Source organism: Macaca thibetana, chromosome 5 (genome assembly GCF_024542745.1).
Source record: "Macaca thibetana thibetana isolate TM-01 chromosome 5, ASM2454274v1, whole genome shotgun sequence".
NCBI lineage: Eukaryota > Metazoa > Chordata > Mammalia > Primates > Cercopithecidae > Macaca > Macaca thibetana.
In genome coordinates, this window is record NC_065582.1 from 44,174,121 (window position 1) to 44,194,926 (window position 20,806).

The 20,806-nt window shown below is 40.0% G+C and overlaps 1 protein-coding gene and 1 pseudogene across 1 annotated transcript in view; one reads left to right on the top strand and one right to left on the bottom strand.

Moving 5' to 3' along the window:
• The window catches only part of MMAA (metabolism of cobalamin associated A), a 36,442-nt gene extending 18,276 nt beyond the window's left edge, over positions 1-18,166 (bottom strand). Inside the window, exon 1 of the mRNA XM_050791778.1 lies at positions 17,050-18,166. The gene's annotated coding sequence lies outside the window, so the exon portion shown is untranslated. The remainder of the gene's footprint in view (positions 1-17,049) is intronic.
• Positions 10,420-12,303, top strand: LOC126955318 (nuclear receptor coactivator 4-like; annotated as a pseudogene).
• Positions 18,167-20,806: the final 2,640 nt, after the last annotated feature.

Here is a 20,806-nt window from a genome sequence, read left to right on the forward strand (position 1 = left end):
ACATCTTTTTGAAGGCCACATTTCTTAGGCAGGCCACATTTTCTTAGGCAGGATGCCTAAGAAATCAATCTGCCACATTTTCTTAGGCAGGATGCCTCACTCATTATCTTATCTTAAATCCTAGCACTTCAAGAGCTCACAGAATAAAATACATCCCATCAAAAAAAGAACAAAGTGCCATGGGAACAGATAAGATTACAGGAGCTCACTCTCCTTGGGGAATTCAAGTCAGAGGAGTCCAAGTCACGACCGAGTCTGAAATAACAAAAATGTTGAAGAAGGCTGAGGCAGGCTTTCCAGGCTGAGGACTTAAATGTGCAAAATCAGAGTTGGGACTTGGTCTCTTCCCTGTCATGTCAGAGAAAATGGAGAAATTCAGTAAGGCAGAAGCTGAAGGTATATGAAAATACTGATAGGAGATGAGGCTGGACTGGAGGTAAACTGAGGTCAAGAAATTAAATTTTGTCTTGTGGGCAGTGGACAAATGACAGAGTAAAACCTTTATGGAGGTGACATAATCAACTTTGCTTTTGAAGAGATAACTCTAGAAGCAGTGACATGACGTCAAGAGTGATGAGACTTTTTAAGAGAGCCCAGTTCAGGAGGCCTAGCAAGAAACCAAAGGAGATGATGAGGACCTGGACTTAGGCAAGGTATTAAGGAATGGAAAAGAAAAGCCTGATTTAAGACCTTCTTGACCTATGCTATCTTGTTAGAATCCTCAAAGTTTGACGTGGAGCCTGGCACACTGCAACTGCTTAAATAAAAAGAAAAAAAGAGCTGCTGCTGATCTGAACTTATTTCATTCCCCAAATGCCTGGCACATTACAGTCTACAAGCCACTTTCAGATACTTTATTTCACCTTATTCTCCAGTTAATTCCATGAGGGCAATACAACAGTTTTTATTTTCATTTAACAGAACGGGGAAAGAACATTGAGAGACTGAGTGATTACAGTCATAGCCAGTGGCAGGGCCAAGATTCAAACCCAGGTTGTTTGACTCTCTATGGCAGGCATTCCTTAACAAATTATATTAACATAACAGAGAAGTCCTTTGGCTACAAGGGAAGTAGATATTAGTAACTCTGCCCAACTTCTGAAGTAAGAAGTCTTTTCAGTTGCAGTGATGGTGGTGGCATGAAGAGGAGCCAAAGAACAGAGAGAGGAAATCTGCAGGATAGAAAACATTATTACCAAATCTAGTCCTATTGTCCCATAGGGAAGATGTTGTCATATGTAGTCTAAGAGCAAATTAGAACTATTTAAAATATGCTCCTTAATTAACAAGTCTTAACATGACTACCTCCTATTACCAAACAAGCTGTGTTCAAAAAAAGAGTGACAGAGGTGGTCAGGGTCGGAGCAGGATAGCAGAATACAAGGCTTCACCAATCATTTTCTACCTGGTTTTAACTTTGTATCACTCAAAGAGGCACTGAAGAGGCAGGAAAAACCATTTTGAATCCCCAACACCACCCCTCTCCCATTCCCTGACGCCAGTGGCATGATGGAGAGAGCATTTCTGTGCGCTGGGGAGAGGGAGAACATAGCAACTTTGAGGCAGTGCCACCCTGCTATAGCAGAAAGCAAAACCTGAAAACTCAGCTGGCACCACACAGAGAAGGAACTGTTAACCATTAAACCAGCCAGAGAGGAATGGCTGTTCCCAGCACTTGAAACTTGAGTTTCCTGAGCTCAGAGAAGCCTAGCCACTGCGGGTTAAAGTGCTCTAGTGTCTCAATTAAACTTTAATGGCAGTCTAGGCCACAAGGACTGCAACTCCTAGGCAAGTCCTAGTGTTGAACTGAGCCCAGAGCCAGTGGACTGGGGGGTTTCGGGGCCAGGGGGGCGAAACATAACCCAGTGAGACACCAGCCGGGGCAGCAAAAGGAGTGTTGGCATCACTCCTTCCCTAATCCCAGGCTGCACAGCTCATGGCTACAAAAGAGACACCTTCCTTCTGCTTGAGGAACGGAAAGGGAAGAGTGGGGAGGACTTTATCTTGCATCTTGAATATTCTCAGTCACAGCAGGATGGGGCACCAGTTAGAGTCATGAGGTCCCCCTTCCAGGCCCTAGCTCCTGAACATTTCTAGACACACCCTGGGCCAGAAGGGAACTTGCTGCACTGAAGAAAAGGAGCCAGTCCTGGCAGGATTCATCACCTGCTGACTGAAGAGCCCTTGGGCCCAGCAGCAATACCAAGGTGTTACATCGAGGGCCTTGGGTGAGAGACTCTGAGACTTACTGGCTTCAGGTAAGACTCAGCACATTCCTAGCTGCAGTAGGTACAGGGCGAGGCTCATTCTGCTTGAGAAAAGCAAAGGGAAAAGTAAAGAGGAATTTGTCTGGCATGTTAGGTACCAGCTTGGCTACAGTGGGGTAGAGAAACAAATGGGCTCTTGGTTTCCCCAATTCCAGGACTTGGCTCTTCGATGGCATTTCTGGACCTGCCCTGGGCTAATGGGGAGCCCACTGCCCTGAAGGGTAAGTCCGTGATCTGGCAGCATCACCTCGAGCTGACCAAAGAGCCCCTGGACCTTAAGGGAGCATCAGTAGTAGTCGAGTAGCACTCTTCATGGGCCTGTGGCAGTGGCAGTCATGGGGTGAGGCTCCTCTGCCTTTGGAAAAGGGAGAAAAGAATGGGAAGGATGCTGTCTTGTGGTTTGAACACCAGCTTAGTCACAGTAGAACACAGCATCAGGTAGATTTCTAGAATTTTTGACTCCAGGCTTTTACTCCTGGATGGCATCTCTGGACTTACCTGGAGCCTGGGGGAACCTACCACCCTCAAAGGAAGGACATAAGCCTGTCTGGCTTTGCCACTTACTGACTGCACAGCCCTAGGAATCTGAGTGAACATAAGAGATAGGTAGTAGTTATAGTGGGCCTTTGGTGAAACCCAGGGCTGTGTTGGACTCAGGTCTGACCCAGTGCAGTTACAGTGGTGGTGACCACAGGGCTGCTTGTATAATCCTATCCCCAGCTCCAGGTGGCTTGAAGCAGACAGAGACTTTGTTTGGGAGAAAGAACGGGAAGAGAACAAGAGTCTCTGCCTGGTAATCCGAAGAATTCTTCAGGATCTTATCCAAGATCACCAAGGTAGTACCTCTATGACTCTGCAAGGACCATAGTGTTAACTGGGCTTGGGGTGCCCCAAAATGCAGATATGGCTTAGATCAGAACATCCAAGCCCTTTCAAATATTTGGAAACCATTCCCAAGAAGGACAGGTACAAACAAGCCCAGACTGCAAAGACTCCAATAAATACCTAACTCCTTAATGTCCAGACACAGACAAGACCACCCAGGAAAACATGATCTCACCAAATAAACTAAATAAGGCATTAGGGACCAATCCTGGAGAAACAGAGATATGTGATCTTTCAGACAGAGAATTCAAAATAGCTGTTTTGAGGAAACTCAAAGAAATTCAAGACACGACTGAGTGTGGTAGCTCACATATGTAATCCCAGCACTTTGGGAGGCTGAGCTGGGCAGATCACTTGAGGTCAGGAGTTCAAGACCAGCCTGGCCAACATAGTGAAACCCCGTCTCTACTAAAAATACAAAAATTAGCCAGGTGTGGTGGTGGGTGCTATAATCCCAGCTACTTGGGAGGCTGAGATAAGAGAATTACTTGAACCTGGGAGGCAGAGGTTGCAGTGAGCCGAGATCACACCACTGTACTCCAGCCTGGGGTGACAGAACAAACTCCATCTCAAAGAAAAAAAAAAAGAAAAAAAGAAATTCAAGATACCACAAGAAAGGATTCAGAATTCTATCAAATAAATTTAACAAGGAGATTAAATGCAACTGGCATACTGAAGAATGCATCAGAGTCTCTTAAGACAGAATTGATCAAGCAGAAAAAATAACTCGTGAGCTTGGGCCAGGCACGGTGGCTCATACCTGTAATCTCAGCACTTTGGGAGGCCAAGGCATGCAGATCCCTTGAACCCAGTTCAAGACCAGCTGGGCAACATAGCAAAACCCCATCTCTAAAAAAATACAAAAATTAGCTGAGTGTGGTGGCTGTAGTCCCAGTTTCTCAAGAGGCTGAGGAGACAGGATTGCTTGAGCTTGGGAAGTAGGGCCTGCAGCAAGCCCTGATCACACCACTACACTCCAGCCTGGGTGACAGAGCAAGACCCCTGTCTCAAAAAAACAAAAAAAAAAAGATAAAGAATTAGTGAGCTGAAGACAGGCTATTTGAAAATACACAGTGAGGGAAGACAAAGGAGAAAAGAATAAAAAACAATGAAGCAGGCCTCCAGGATCTAGAAAATAGCCTCAAAAGGGCTAATCTAAGAGCTATTGGCCTTCAAGAGGAAAAGAGGAAGTAGAGAAAGAGATGAGTAAAAACTGTATTCAAAGGGATAACAGAGAGCTTCCCAAACCTTGGGAAAGATATCAATACTCAAGTACAAGAAGGTTACAGATCACCAAGCAGATTTAATCCAAAGACTACCTCAAGGCACTTAATAATCAAACTCCCAAAGGTCAAGGATAAAGAATGAATCCTAAAAGCAGCACAAGAAAAAGAAGCAAACAACATACAATGGAGCTCCAATATGACTGACAGCAGCCTTTTCAGTGGAAACTTTATAGGCCAGGAGAGAATGGCATAACCTACTTAAAGTGCTGAAGGGAAAAAAACAAATGTACACTAGAATAGTATATCCAGTGAAAATATCCTCCAAACATGAAGGAGAAATACTTTCTTAGACAAACAAAAGCAGAGAAATTTCATCAACACCAAACCTTTCCTACAAGAAATGCTAAAGAGAACAAACACTTTAGTGAGAAAGAAAAGGTCATTAGTGAGCAATAAGAAATCATCTGAAGGTACAAACTCACTGGTAATAGAAAGTAAACAAAAGAATATTATACCGGTGGTATATAAACTACTGTTAAGTATAAGATTAAACAAGGAACCAATCAAAAATAATAACTACAATAACTTTTCAAGACAGACAGTATATATGAACAGAAACAACAAAAAATTAAAAAGCCAGGGATTAAATTAAGGCATAGTCTTTATTAGTTTTCCAATCACTTGTTTATGTAAGCAGTGTTAAGTTGTTATCAGCTTAAAATAATGGGTGATAAGATAGTAAGGTAAGATAGCAAGTCTTACAGTAATCTCAAACCAGAAAACATACAACAGATACACAAAAAATAAAAAGCAAGAAACTAAATCATATCAGAAGAAAAAATCACCATCACTAAAATGAAGACAGGAAAGAAAGAAGGGAAGGCCAGAAAACAAATAACAAAATGGCAAGAATAAGTGTTTACTTATTAATAATAACATCGAATGTAAATGGACTAAAAAAACATAGAGTGGTGGAATGGATAAAAAATACAAGACCCAATGATCTGCTGCCTATAAGAAGCCCACTTCACTTATAAAGACAAACATAGACTGAAAATACAGGGATGGAGAAAGTTATTCCATGCCAATGGAAACCAAAAAAGAACAGGAGTAGTTATAATAGTATCAGACAAATAGATTTCAAGACAAAAACTGTAAGAAGAGACAAAGAAGGTCACTAGATAGTGATAAAGGGGTCAATTCAGCAAGAGGATATAACAATTTTAAATATACATGCACTCAACCTTGGAGCACCCAGATATACAAAGCAAATATTATTAGAGATAATGAGAGACATAGACCCCAATACAATAATAGCTGGAGACTTCAACACCCCATTTTCAGTATTGGACATATCTTCCAGACAAAAAATTAATAACAAAACATCAGACTTAATCTGCACTACAGACCAAATGGACCTAATAGGTATTTACAGAACATTTCATCCAATGGCTGTGGAAAACACAATCTTCTCTTTGGTACATGGATCACTCTCAAGAATAGACCAAATGTTAGCTCATAAAACAAGTCCTGAAACATTCAAAAAATTGAAATAAGATCAAGCATCTTCTCTAACAACATTGGAATAAAACTAGAAATCAATAACAAGAGGAATTGTGGAAACTATACAAATATGTGGAAATTAAACAATAAGTTCCTGAATGAACAGTGGGTCAATGAAGAAATTAAGGACATTGAAAAATGTCTTGAAACAAATAATAATGGAAACACATCATACCAAAACCTATGGGATACAGCAAAAGCAGTACTAAGAGGGAAGTTTATAGCTACACGTGCCTACATTAAAAAAGAAGAAAAACTTCAAATGAACAATGCATCTTCAAGAGCAAACTAAACTAAGGAAAAAAGAGAGATGATCTAAATAAATAAAAGCAGAGATGAAAAAGGAGACATTACAATTGACACTGCAGAAATCCAAAGTCTCCTTAGTGCTTAATATGAACAAGTATATGCCAATAAATTGAAAACATCTAGAAGAAACGGATAAATTCCTAGACGTATATAACCTACCAACGTTGAACAATGAAGGAATCCCAAACCTGAACACACCAATAACAACTAATGAAATTGAAGCTGTAATAAAAAGTCTAATAGAGAAAAGCCTGGGACCTGATGGCTTCACTGCTGAATTCTATCAAACATTAAAAGAACTAATACCAATCTTACTGAAACTATTCTGAAAAATAGAGGAAAAGGGAATATTTCCAAATTCATTCTATGAGGCCAGTATTACTCCGATACCCAAACCAAAGACATTCCAAAAAAAAAAAAAAGTACACTAGAGGCTTGATATGGTGTGGCTCTGTGTCCCCACCCAAATCTCACCTTGTAGCTCACATAATTCCCATGTGTTATGGGAGGCACCCAGTGGGAAATGATTGAATTATGGGGGTGGGTCTTTCCTGTGCCGTTCTCCTGATAGTGAATGAGTCTCAAATGATCTGATGGTTTTATAAACAGGAGTCTCCCAGCACAAGTTCTCTTTCTGCCTGCCGCCATCCACATAAGATGTGACTTGCTCCTTCTTGCCTTCCACCATGACTGTGAGGCCTCCCCAGCCATGTGGAATTGTAAGTCCAATTAAACCTCTTTCTTTTTTAAATTGCTCAGTCTCAGGTATGTCTTTATCAGCAGCATGAAAATGAACTAATACAAGGCTGGTATTCTTTTGAATACTAAATAAAAAAGAATACTATTCTTTTGAATACTGTTGAATACTAGCCTCTAGTATTCTTTTTTTTTTTTGGTATATCATTGGTTTTGGTATCAGAATTATACTGGCCTCATAGAATGAATTTTGATGACTACTGAGGCAAAAGTCCTCAATAAAATACTGGCAAACTGAATTCAACAATACATTAAAAAGATCATTAATCATGACCAAGTGGGGTTTATCCCTGGGGTACAAGGGTGGTTCAACATATACAAATCAATCAATGTGATACATCATATCAGTTGAATGGAAGACAAAAACCATATGAGCATTTCAATTGATGCTGAAAAAGCATCTGATAAAATTCAACATTCCTTCGATGTTTAGATGTCATTTAAATCCACGAGACCAGATTACTAAAAAAAGGATTCAGGATTAAGAGGAAGTGTGACACCTTTTTCAAAAATGTTAAACACACATTGACACCCTCCCCACACACACACACACACACACACACACACACACACAGAGAGAATAACTATATATATTGATGTGTATATAACTTCATCTACAGATGAGTGGTATTATGGTGCTTTTATGTTGCTTTTTGGCTGACCATATTTTTCTGTTTTTTTAAAAACAGCATATGTTACTATGATAGGCAGAATAATGGCCTCCCAAACACGTCCACGCCCAAATCCCTGGAACCTATGAATATGTTATGTTATGTGGCAAATAGGGAATTAAAGTTGCAGATGGAACTAAAGTTGCTAATCAGCTGACAAGGTAAAAAGATTATCTTAGATTATCCAGGTGGACCCAATGTAATCACCAATGTCCTTTAATATGAAAGTGGGAGGTAGAAATGAACAGCAGAGTGACATCATGTGAGGATTCAATCCACTCTTCAGGTCTTTGAAGATGGAGTAAAAGGGCCATGGACCAAGGAATGAGGACAACCTACAGAAGATGGAAAAGGCAAGGAAACTGATTCTCTTCTAGATCCTCCAGGATGGAACAAAGAGCTACTGACACCTTGATTTTACCCCAGTGAGACCTGTGTCAGACTTCTGACCAATAGAACTGTAAGATAATAAATTTGTGTTAAGACAGTGAGTTTGCGGTAATCTGTTACCGGAACAATAGGAAACTAATACAGTTCTATGGTAAGAAAAAGTGAGCAAAAAAATATTTTTTAAAAGATAAAATTCAGAATTTTTAAAATTTAATAAGAAATGCCTAATAACTACTCATGATTTATTATCTTTGCCATAACCTGTAACTTGCTTCCTTTTGCATTTAGATTTCTTCCTAACATCAGAGTCAAATTTGATTAATCCTTAATTTTACTAGTTATTGTGACGATCAGTGTTACATTCAATGCATTTATATGTCAGTTTCTAAATTAGATATAAAGTCAGCATATATACTAAAAAAATTTAGTAAAAAGAATTATGTGCAAGATGAAATAAGCAATAATCACATTTTACCTTTTCTTCCATGCACAGATATTTTATCAGAATCATGTTAAATCTGAAGTTCAAAAGTAGTCTGAAATAACATGATATATATGAGATAGTAACCATTTTTGAGCATGGTAAATTTTTTAAACTATATATATGCTATAATAAAAATTAGGTGTCTGTAGTGCATATCCTTCACATTTTTGCTGACAAATGCCTACTCTGTTCAAATAGCACCTCCTCAGAGATACATCTTCCCCCACCTTCTCCAGACAGTTAAGTGTTCTATTCAATTATCCACAGTCTTTTGTTCCCATCTCAAAAATAGTATTTGTCTTCTTGTTTTCTAATTGATCTATTTATAGACCGCTCCCTACCAATTCTCATTGCTCAACTCAGCTGAGTCTCCCAGAAAAAGGGCATATTTCTTCAGAAATGAGCACAGTGCCTGGCACACAGAACCTTCCAATATTTTTTTTTTTTTTTGGGGATTCATGAATATATACTCTTATCTACTCTATGTAAACAATCTACTAAACTATAAAGAAAAGTTTGGGTAACAATCTTAACCTGTGTGACTGAAGGACCTTTACTAAAATGTTTTGCCTTCTAAGTTTTCTGTTTTGAATCAAGGCACCTTTGACACGTAACCAACCTTCCAAACAGAAAAACGTTAAGATAAGTTTTCAAGGAATCAAAATCAGTAACAAAAGTTTTACTAGATGAAACTATGTCCATTTATAATAATGTAAGCAAATATTCTCTAAATAAATATTCTAGATTGCTTTAACATTTAAAATAGTGGTTTCTTACAACAATTTAATTGCAATCTTTCTCAGAAAATCCACACCAACTGTCTGATAAGCTTATGATTTATACTGTAGGTTTTATCACAATTGGGATTGCAGTTATCTGCCTTCTGATGCCAATGCAAATCTTAAAAGGCCTTTAAGTGAAAAGAAAGAACCAGAAAAAGGATGATACCATCTTACTGCAGTTCTTTTGTCAAAACCAAAAAGCTATTTAGATGTATGTAATTCTGGGTTTGACATCCTCAAACTTCTTCCCAGGGGACTAATTTTCTTGATTTCCCCCCAACTCTCTGGACCATCTGAATGGCAAGCAGCAGCTGCTACCTTCTACTGAGTGTTTATCATGTGTGAGCCATCATGCATGCATTTTTTCAGCTAATCCTCACAACAATCCTATAGTGGATGACATCCTATTTTAAAGGGGAGGCTCAACAGCATAAGGCTGATTCACCAAGGCCTCACAGCTAGTGGCAGAACGTGGAAAAAACTATGGATTTCACAAATACAGATTTATATGGTGTCAACTCTAGAGAAAATGAAATAATCCTGTACATCTGAATATGTCTGATTATGGCTGGCTATTTATCTTTTTAGTTATTTATTTTTTGCTTAGGCCAAAATGAAAAATTAGTTTCTATTTCCTGTGCTAAGTTTTTATCAGTAGGAGATCTTGATGTGTTAGGTGACAGAACAGACCACATTTTAAAATGTTTTTCCCTCCACAGACAATAATTCACTCCTGATAACTAAGTTCATAATATCTTTAACCCCATGAATTTATCCAATCAACCAGATTTTAAAGCAGCCCATAAATTTTTTAAGAGCCAATATAACTCAGCCTTGTATGAGCAGCTTTCTACCTTTATATACTGTCACAGGCAGAACAGACTAATTCCACTAAAATGGCAAAATCATGTAAGTTAAAAGAAGGATTTCCTACCTGCTCATATAACTCAGCATCTTTTCCTGCTTTCTCATGGGAAGAAATCAAAGAACTAGACAAATAATCAAATCCACTTTGGGCCCTAGGTTTGGGTGGGGCCATGTCTCAGTCCACCCAAGGTCCCCTCAGATTTCCCAGAGAGGCACTTGGACCTGGAGCTGTGAGCAGAATGAATACCTTCCAAGACCAGAGTGGCAGCTCCAGTAATAGAGAACCCCTTTTGAGGGGTAGTGATGCACGGAGGGACTTGCAGCTTGCTATTGGTGGAGTTACTCCAGGCTGAACAGCAAATTAAAGACAACTTGCAAGAGATCAAAGCTCAGATTCACAGGTGCATAAGCCACCACCTGGAATGTCTGAGAAGCCATGAGGTGTGACTATATGAACAGGTGGACCTCATCTATCAGCTGAAAGAGGAGACACTTCAACAGCAGGCTCAGCAGTTCTACTGGTTATTGGGTCAGTTCAATTGTCTTACTCATCAACTGGAGTGTACCCAAAACAAAGATCTAGCCAATCAAGTCTCTGTGTGCCTGGAGAGACTGGGCAGTCTGACCCTTGAGCATGAAGATTCAAATGTTCTACTCTTTGAAGCTGACACAACTGATCTGTGCCAGACCATCACCACATTTAGGTCTCTCAAAACAATTCAAATTCCTGAGCACTTGATGGCTTATGTTAGTTCATCAAATATTGGGCCCTTCCTGGAGGAGAGGCTATATCCCAATGCCAGAGCAGAAGTCTGCATCCAGTATTGCAGCTGTCCCTCTCAGCAAATGGCTCCTTGGAAGCAAACCTGTCAGTGGTCATCAGGCTCCTTACACACCCAGCACAAACCCCCAGGACTGGCTCACCCAAAAGCAGACCTTGGAGAACAGTCAGACTTCTTCCAGAGCCTGCAATTTCTTCAGTAATGTCTGGGGAAACCTAAAGGGCTTAGAAAATTTGCTCCTTAAGAGTCAGCAACAGGAAGTTCCTGAAAAACCAAGTTATCAAAAGTGTAACAGCCATTCCACTACTAGCTCTCCATTGAAATGGAAAAGGTTGAAGATCTAGAGCTTCCTGATCAAGATAAGATGAACCTATCAGATTGGCTAGTGACTCCCCAGGAATCCCATAAGCTGGGGAAGCCCGACAATGGCAGTCATGAAAGCAGTGAGAAGTTTAAGCTCTTGTTCCAGTTCTATAACGTGAATGATTGGCTTGTCAAGACTGACTCCTGTACCAACTGTCAGGAAAAGCAGCCCAAAGGTACGGAGTTGGAAAACGTGGGCAATCTGAAGTGCCTGAATGACCACTTGTAGGCCAAGAAACCATTGTCCACCCCCAGCATGGTTACAGAGGATAGGCTTGTCCAGAACCATCAGGACCCATGTAAGGTAGAGGAGGTAGGCAGAGCCAATGAGCCCTGCACCAGCTTTGCAGAGTGTGTGTGTGATGAGAATTGTGAGAAGGAGGCTCTGTATAAGTGGCTTCTGAACAAAGAAGGAAAGGATAAAAATGGATGCCCATGGAACCCAAACCTGAGCCTGAGAAACATAAAGATTCCCTGAATATGTGGCTCTGTCCTTCTAGTAAAGAAGTAATAGAACTAAAGCACCAAAGTCAATGGTTCCTTCTAGAATTGCTGATTCCTTCCAAGTCATAAAGAACAGCGCCTTGTAGGAGTGGCTTATCAGGCCCCCATACAAAGAAGGAAGTCCTAAGGAAGTGCCTAATACTGAAGACAAAGCTGGCAAACAAAAGCTAAAAAGCCCCATGAGCACTTCCTGGTGTCCTTTTAACACAGCTGACTGGGTCCTACCAGGAAAGAAGATGGGCAACCTCAGCCAGCTATCCTCTGGAGAAGACAAGTGGCTGCTTCGAAAGAAGGCCTGGGAAGTATTACTTAATTCACCTCTACAGGAAGAATATAACTTCCCCCCAGACCATTATGGCCTCCCTGCAGTTTGTGATCTCTTTGCCTGTAGGCAACTTAAAGTTGGTAAGTTGCTAAAAAGAAGTGGTTATATTGAACTCATCTACAGATGTGAAGGAATGGACAAGAGTTGAGCAGCCTTTCTGCTGATTATCACACATCATGAGCTGAGTGACTGAGGCTTGCCAAATCATTGTGTTTCTGGGTCTGACCCGTTAGCTTAGTTCTTCCTCTGCCTAATTTTGAACTAGCAAAGCGAAGTGAGTCATCAGATTATGAGTTACTGTTTAAAAGAAAAATGTTGTTTATTGATGCTGAGCTGATTCAGTTCCTTCCTTCTTACAGAAGTGTTAATTCACCCCCACACTAGAAATGCAGCATCTTTGTGGATACATCTTTTTCACAAGCCTCCAAGCCTCCTTAGATCAGGTCGTTACAAAAAGTACATCAAAACAGTCTAGTTTTAAAACTGAAATATTTCTGTAATCGAAGTGTATTGATGTATTCTAAAGCTAGTAAACTTCCCTAACATTTAATTGCCCTATAGATGCTTCTCTAGCTGTGGGTTTTCTTCTGTTAGTGGTCTGAAATAATGATTTTCCTGTTCTATTAACATATAGTGTATTTTGCACAAAAAATTAACTTGGCCAATAGTGATTACCAAAATATATATTAATAATCTTGGCAATTTTTGACATTAATTATCAAACATTTTAGATTACATGTTCTACATTATTCTTCTTCATTTGAAAGAAATTCAGCTACTGCAAATTTTTTCTTTCTTTCTTTCTGCAAATGTTATTAAAATATCCAGTGAGCTCTTTTAGAAGGGCTCCGTATTATTTCAATAGTATTTTTAAGGTAGTTCTAGCCTTTTAGAATATTCTACAGACCTGTGGGGTTCAAAAGAATCCCAGTAACAAATAAGCAAATAGGCAAAAGACATGTTGGAAATGTAGTATAGTATTTGAACCATTCACTATCATAGGGATTATTGGTGCATTCTGGGTAATGGAAGCAGAGCTTGACACCTGGTGCTTTTAACTAGGGATAAAGTCGTCCTCTCACTGTAAGCACAGCATACCTGTACCTCCAAAAGTGACATTTTAGTGAACAGGCCATTTTCAACACTTGTGCCTTGGGGTGTGTTAATTGAAGCTTTATGAAAACTACTGAGGTTTTCTCTATCTCCTTAAAGTTATGTCCGTGCTTTAAAATGTCTCTGTAGAAGAGAAGTGGGGTTTATAATGTTTTTAAATTCTCTAAGATGTATTTGCTGCTTTCCAGACTTTGAAACTATTAAGCTTCTTAACTGCCTCTTATTGAAATACTTCTGGGGAAACTTCAGGGTCTCACAATGTCATTGCCATACAGCTTCACTGCAGTTCTCTGAACCACAGCTGAGAGAGTTTTGTATTATTTTTTAATTCCCTCCCCAGATATCATACAGAACTATTACAATAAAGATGGTGGGCAAAAAACAATGTAAGGAGCCTTTCCAGTTATCTTAAGTTGCAGCTAACTCTGTAGTTTCTTTTTTGAGGCCAAATACACTGTATTTTACATTGTCAAAATATAATTTACATTAATCACTATGTTAATGAGTATGTAAAACATTATTTTGCATTGATGAATTTTGTATCTGCCTCCATTAAAAGCATAACAGCCATAAAATAATAATAATCAAATCAAAATGTTTCAACTAATTTTCAGGATTCCTGAGAATATGGCTTCATCCTACAATTTGTAAGCTAAGCACTAATAAAATACAAGAGAAATTCCCCAGCTTTACAAGATTCAGTAAGACACCTCAAAGTAGGCTATAGCTAGTGTATTAGTCTGATTTCATGCTGCTGATAAAGACATACCTGAGACTGGGTAATTTATACAGGAAAAAGGGTTTAATGGACTTACAGTTCTACATGGCTGAGGAAGCCTCACAATCATGGCAGAAGGCAAGGAGGAGCAAGTCACGTCTTACATGGATGGCAGCAGGCAAAGAGAGAGCTTGTACAGGGAAACTCCTGTTTTTAAAACCATCAGTCTCATGAGACTTATTCACTATCATGAGAACAGCACAGGAAAAAGACCTGTCCCCATAATTCAATCACCTCCCACCAGGCTCCTCCCATGACACATGGGGATTGTGGGAGTTACAATTCAAGATGAGATTTGGGTAGGGACACAGCCAAACTATATCAGTTATCTTTGTATTTATAGCACAACTATTTGTTCACAGAATTAATGAATGTATGCCATAATTCTGCATGGGTCAATAACTCTACTACACTGATTACTCAGTTAATTGATGTTTATAAAATGTACATTTTTTTCTAGATTTTACAGTAATATATATTTACTTTAAGGACTTTCTTTTTAAACTGATTTCAATATATGGATATTTTCCTTCATTAAAAATTTGCTCAGCAGCAGCAGTCTGACTTGGGATATTTATCTTGAAATTGATCCAATGAATATTCTCAATTTCAATAACTACTCTGGCAAGAAAAAGCATACAGAATTTCCAAAATCAATACAGTAGATCAGTGTCTGCAGCACAGCACAATTCATACAGGCAATGCAGTGTTGTATCATGTGTTTCCATTTCTCAATGCTAATTGAAGATAAACTGTCAAATGCCATTAATCTGTTTACCACATTCCACTCCTCCTCTCCCCCAACAGAAGGCTTTATTTTCTCTTTTTCAAATAATTTCAGAAATTTTTGTAGAGCAGGATGACTTCTTAAATAAGCAACTTTTAAATAGGTTTTAAATAGGTCACCGTGAGTGAAGAGTAATAAAGAATGAATACTGAATTCATGAAGGGATTCTCTAAAGTTCTCTGTGCACTTTACTTTTTATCACTTTTCCAGTAAGATTCAGATTTCCAAATTTCCACTTTTAGGCTTAAATGTGCTTGTGAAGTCTCTATTTTTCTAAATTCCATCACCATTAAATGTTTTGATACATTCCCACTGCCACCACCGTATTTCAAATCTAGAGTTGAACTAGGAAGCTCTGAGACCAACTATGATACCTGGGTAATTTCTCATATTCTCAAAGTTCCTTCACTTACAAAATGAAAACATTAAGATCTACGTATCAGGGTCGTGGTGATTATGAATGAGACAGTATGCATGAGAGAGCCTGGGACAGGGCCTCGCATCAAGCAGGTGCTAATCGCCTCTAAGAAACGTTCCTCTTTTCTCTCTCCCTCCTCGGTCCTCCTTCCAGACTTCACAGCAAGACTCATCCTGAAATGTGAATGTGATCTCCTTACCCTCCTACTCAAATTCCTCCAAAAGTTCACCGTACCCTAGCACAGTGGTTCTCAAAGTGTAGTCCCCAGACCAGCAGCACCTCTTGCACTTGCCTTTCCAAACTTCCTCTAAGGAGAGTTTACTTACTATCTTCCAAACCTGCCACTCTCCCAACCCCAAGATTTAACTCATCTTTTACATCCTTCTCCCTCTATGATCTCTCTCCTATACTACTCAGCTTAAAATCTTTCCTGACGATCCCAATCTCTAGGACTTTTTCTGATCTCTAATTCCAATTATTTCTGAATACAAAGAGTCTTCATCTTACGATGGGGTTTGTGTCTGGATAAACTCACTGCAAAGTCAAAAAATCTTTAACTGAACCATTCTGTAAGTGTAGTACTGTACTAAGGTGAAAATCTGCAGAGGTCACAAACTAGTTGCACCTGGCCCACCCAGAGAAGGTGTGGGTTAACTAAATTGGTTGCAAGTAACATTAAAAATCAAGAAAAATTACGCAAAAATACAGATCTTTGGCCTGTGTTGGAGACAATCGGATCTGCGTTTGAGAGACCCACATTCCCATGTGGCAACAATCAGCTAAATGGTAAATGTTTCAAGCATTCACCAGCTCTTTCCATTCTAAATAAAGGTTTTCTTTTGACATCAAATATCTCAAATGGTGATTTACATTTCTTATGGTTATGTAACTTCATGCTTGTTTCGTCTCTCCTAATAGGATACAGACCTTAAAGTACCTGTCCCTGTCTTTGACTTTTTAAAAACCTCTTGTTACCCTGAACACAAACCAGTATTTAGTGCAAAATTATTGTAAAAGAATATTCTGAACATTGTAGACAACCGCAAAATGCTGAATAATCCACACAGTTTTTCTGGAAACTTTTGGCTTTCTACCAAGTTGGAAAAGTTTTATTAGTTTATGTTTTCCAAACATATGGATTAGGGTACAACTCTTAAGACAGATAATAAACATTTTTTATCATATTATTTTGGTTTAGGTTGTCTTTCATTTTCTAATGAGAAATACGTATGAAGACAGCATGCTCTCTGCTGAGATTTAGCCCCTGCCCGGCACAGCATGTGACAGAACCTAGATACTGTTTGTAACGTTTAGTTTGAATCCTACTTTTATATCCTCGATTTTATTTCCCGGAAAAGAGTTTTAATTTCACTCTTTGGTAGAAATCATAATGGCTTTCTCCGGCCCGGCCTCAGGTTAACCATTCACCTGGTTTGGCAGCGACAAAAGATGAGCCACCTTAACAAAGCTGCCTTGCTGTGGCTCAAAGATAACCTGAGAAACCTAACCAAAATGAGAATTTTAAAACACTGTTTACGTACGGGGCCTCTTTTAAACCTTCCATTTGAACCCATTTGCCGACTCTTGCCTGTCCACACATATCCGCACCCCTAACATCAACATCAGGAGAATATTCGATAATACTCTCCTTTTCCTTCCCCCACCCCAAATCCTCCAGGGGGCGCCCCGGAGGACCGCGCTGGCCCCCCAGCGGGAGGGCGGCCATAGGCGGGAGCCCAGGCCCGACTCCCTAACGCCGCGCGCACTCCCCATACTCACCCTCCCGAAGTCACGGAAGTGCCGCCTGACCCCGCCCCTTCCGCCGGATCCTCCCACGCAGAAGCAGCGCCAATTGTAGGCGCGTGGGGCCCGGAGATCGCCTGGGGCCGGGTGGCGGCACGGGGCATGGTCAGGGTCCCCGCGGACGTGGTCGCGCAGTTCCGGCGTGTGGCGGAGAGCGCGTGAACGTGAAGGCCTCCCGGCTTGCGGCAGGCTGCGGAAGCTCTGCGCCGGGAAGTTCTCTGGCGGGGGGAGGGGAGGGCGGTTTACGGCCTTTAGGGTAGGTTTTGCCCTTTTTAAGGTCCACATGGATTCTTTAGCCCCCGAAGTTCGAGGGTAACTTTCGTTCCCTCCCGGCCTTCGCGACACCCTCGAGTCGGACGGAGGCCTAGTCCTGCCGTCAGCCCCAGCATCCTGGGGCCGGGACCCCCGGAGCCCCTTCTTCCGCTCTTTGGAAACTTATAATGTGGGGTGAGGGAGAGACGCGTTACGTTTTACAGACCGGTGAATTTAAAGACATTCAAGCTTCTCATAGTGATTTGAAGAAATGCTCAGCGTTCGGCCGAAATAGTTTTACGTTTTTAAACCATGGCATGGTTTTTAAAGGTTGAAGTTCCCACATTTTTTTTTCTCTTGAAAGGCACCCTTTCGTTTTGATTAGTATTTCTTAACATGCACCCAAAGCCAGGACTCAGCCTCACTGCTGCAGGGATGTCCACGGGAAGTCCCGAGGGGGGAAAGGCACAAGCTTGAAATGGCATATTTGCTACCTCACTGCGTGGGCGGAGTGGTAACTAATTTTTAAAAAACCTCTTAGATGACGTAATAAGTAGTAAAGCCGTTGTATGCTATTATAGAATTTTTGAGAACAACTTAATCACCCAAATGTTTGCTATAATGTGATAAAGATAGCATCGATGGGCAGCAGCCAGGATCGAATTATGACAAGTAGATATGGTTATAAATGGGGGCCATGCAGTATAATTAGTATATGGAACCAAGATGTCAGTCCTCACACAGAATTTGTGTAATGACATGCATTTGGGAGGCTTCAGGCCTTTTCAGCTATTAGATACAGGTTGATTCTTACTGAATATAGAATAATAAAAAATGAATTACTGGTCTCACCATTTTCATTATTACTATTTGGACTATTTTACTCCAAAGAGTGATTGTAGACTCAATAGTCAATGACAGAAAATTAAGCACAAGTCTAAATGAAGCCGAGGATCTAGTGGAGAGAACATAGAATCAGACCTTTCAAATCTCAGTTATTGAACACAAACAGAATGACAGTTCTTGAGACGTTTTACTTCCCTTCTTTAAACTTGGCGTTGCTCATCTGAACAATTGTTTTGGTAAGGGTTACGTTTCATGAAAGCCCAGTTTGTGCTACCTTAGAAGTGAAGAAGTTTGTTAATTTTAAAATTGAGTTAATCTTTAACCTGCTTTTCATTCTACAAACTCTAAAACACTTTCATGCATGTCACTTTTTTATTCAAAAGTTTTCTAAACAGTACAGCTTGGGGAACATATTTCCGTGGAACATTAGTCTCTTGCAAAATGTTAATAGTTGCTTCATGGGAAAAAAATTGCTAGCATTACCAATACCGGCGAAAATATGAACCTGTCATTATGAGGCTATGGGAAATACACCTACGTAACACTCTTGCCAAAAATGTTTAACCTGAATCTGATTGTGAGGAAACACTCGGATAAATTCAGAATGTGATTTGTTTGGACCTTTCAATAAGGTTAATGTGGAAGACAATAAAAAAAGGCAGGAGGACTGATCTACATTAAAGACAGCTGTCAACTAGATAGCCTTAAGGATTTAAAAAATTTGAACCTGGGCCGGGCGCAGTGACTCACACCTGGAATCTCAGCACTTTGGGAGGCGGAGGCGGGTGGATCACGAGGTCAAGAGATCAAAACCATCCTGGCCAACATGGTGAAACCCTATCTCTACTAAAAATACAAAAATGAACTGGGCATGGTGGCGCGTGCCTGTAGTCCTAGCTACTCCGAAGGCTGAGGCAGGAAAATCACCTGAACCTGGGAGGCAGAGGTTGCAGTGAGCCGAGATTGGGCCACTGCACTCTAGCCTGGCAACAGACAGAGACTCCAGTCTCAACAAAACAAAAAAACGGTTGTTTCAGGTGAATAGTATATGAATGTTCTTTTAACTCCTCTATAGATTTGAAAATTTTCAAAATAAATAGTTGAGGACAAATTGTAGCTAGCAATGCTGGAAACCCATTTGTGCCTCCCAGCAGGTGGCAGCAAATTAATACTCCATAAGGTACAGGAAAATCATTGCAATTTCCTTGTGTTGGTAAATGTTTTGGATGTTGCAGACTGGCTTTTTTTAGGGATAGGAGCCAAAAGAATATTGTTGCCAGATTATGGATGTTTATGTTAATTTATCAACTAGTTGGGAAAGTACTTATTGTTGTTCTTCATTGCTCATCTCTCACAGAACCAAAAGTATCAACTAGGCTGGGGAACCAAGTTAACTGATTTTGTTCTTCATTGCTCATCTCTCACAGAACCAAAAGTCTATTTGTAAGCTCTTTTATTGGAATAACAGTCAAGCTGATGTTACTTCATAAACACTCTCCATAACCATTAATTGGCTAATATACGTCAATACAACATTTCAAAGTTTATGAAATACAACTAAAGTATTCTCAGAGGGAAATTTATAGTTTTTTCATGCCTTTGTTAGAAAAGAAGAAAAAAAATCAGTGATCTAAGTCAGGATCAGCAAACTGTGGTCTACAGGCCAAGTCCAGTGCATAGTCTTCTTTTGTACAGCCTACAAAACTCTAGAAAAACTCATTTTAAAAATAGACAAATTACCAGTATCTGGAATGAAAGAACACTAAAGATTCTACAGACATTAAAACATGGGTCTCAACCAGAGGGTTTTTTCCCCCCAAGGAACATTTGGCAATGTCCAGAGACATTTTTGGTTGTCACAGTTGGAGAGTCTGCTATCAGAAGACAGAGGCCAGGGAAACAGCTGAATATTCTGCAATGCACAGGACAGTCCCCCACAGCAATTTGCTTGCCTGCAACGTTGATAGTGCTGAGATTGAAAAATTCTAATTAAAACCATAAAATAATATAAAAAAATTTATACCAATAAAATCTGATAATTTAGAATAAAAAGTTTTTGGGGCCAGGCATGGTGGCTCATGCCTGTAATCCCAGCACTTTGGGAGGCCGAGGCGGGTGGATCTCTTGAGGTCAGGAGTTTGAGACCAGCCAGGCCAACTTGGAGAAACCCCATCTCTATAAAAATACAAAAATTAGCCAGGTGTGATGGCATGCACCTGTAATCCCAGCTACTTGGTAGGCTGAGGCAGGAGAATCACTTGAACCTGGAGGCAGAAGTTGTAGTGAGTTGAGCGTGTACCACTGCACTCCAGCCTGGATGACGGCGAGACTCTGTCTCAAGAAAAAAAGTTTTTTGGAAAAAAAAAAAACTTATCAAAACACTGAAGAAGAAATAGAAAATCTGAGTACTTGTATATCTGTTACAAAATTTGAATTCATAATTTAAAAATACAAAGAAAACCATCCCCGTTAGTGAATTCTATCCAGCATTTAAATAACATACAATGTCAATTTTATATAAACTCAGAGAATAGAGGAGGAAGGAGTAACAGCAGAGCCTTCGGAAAAATCTAACAGACATTAGAGGAAAAAAAAAACCACAAACTAATATTACTCACTAATACAGATGCAGAAT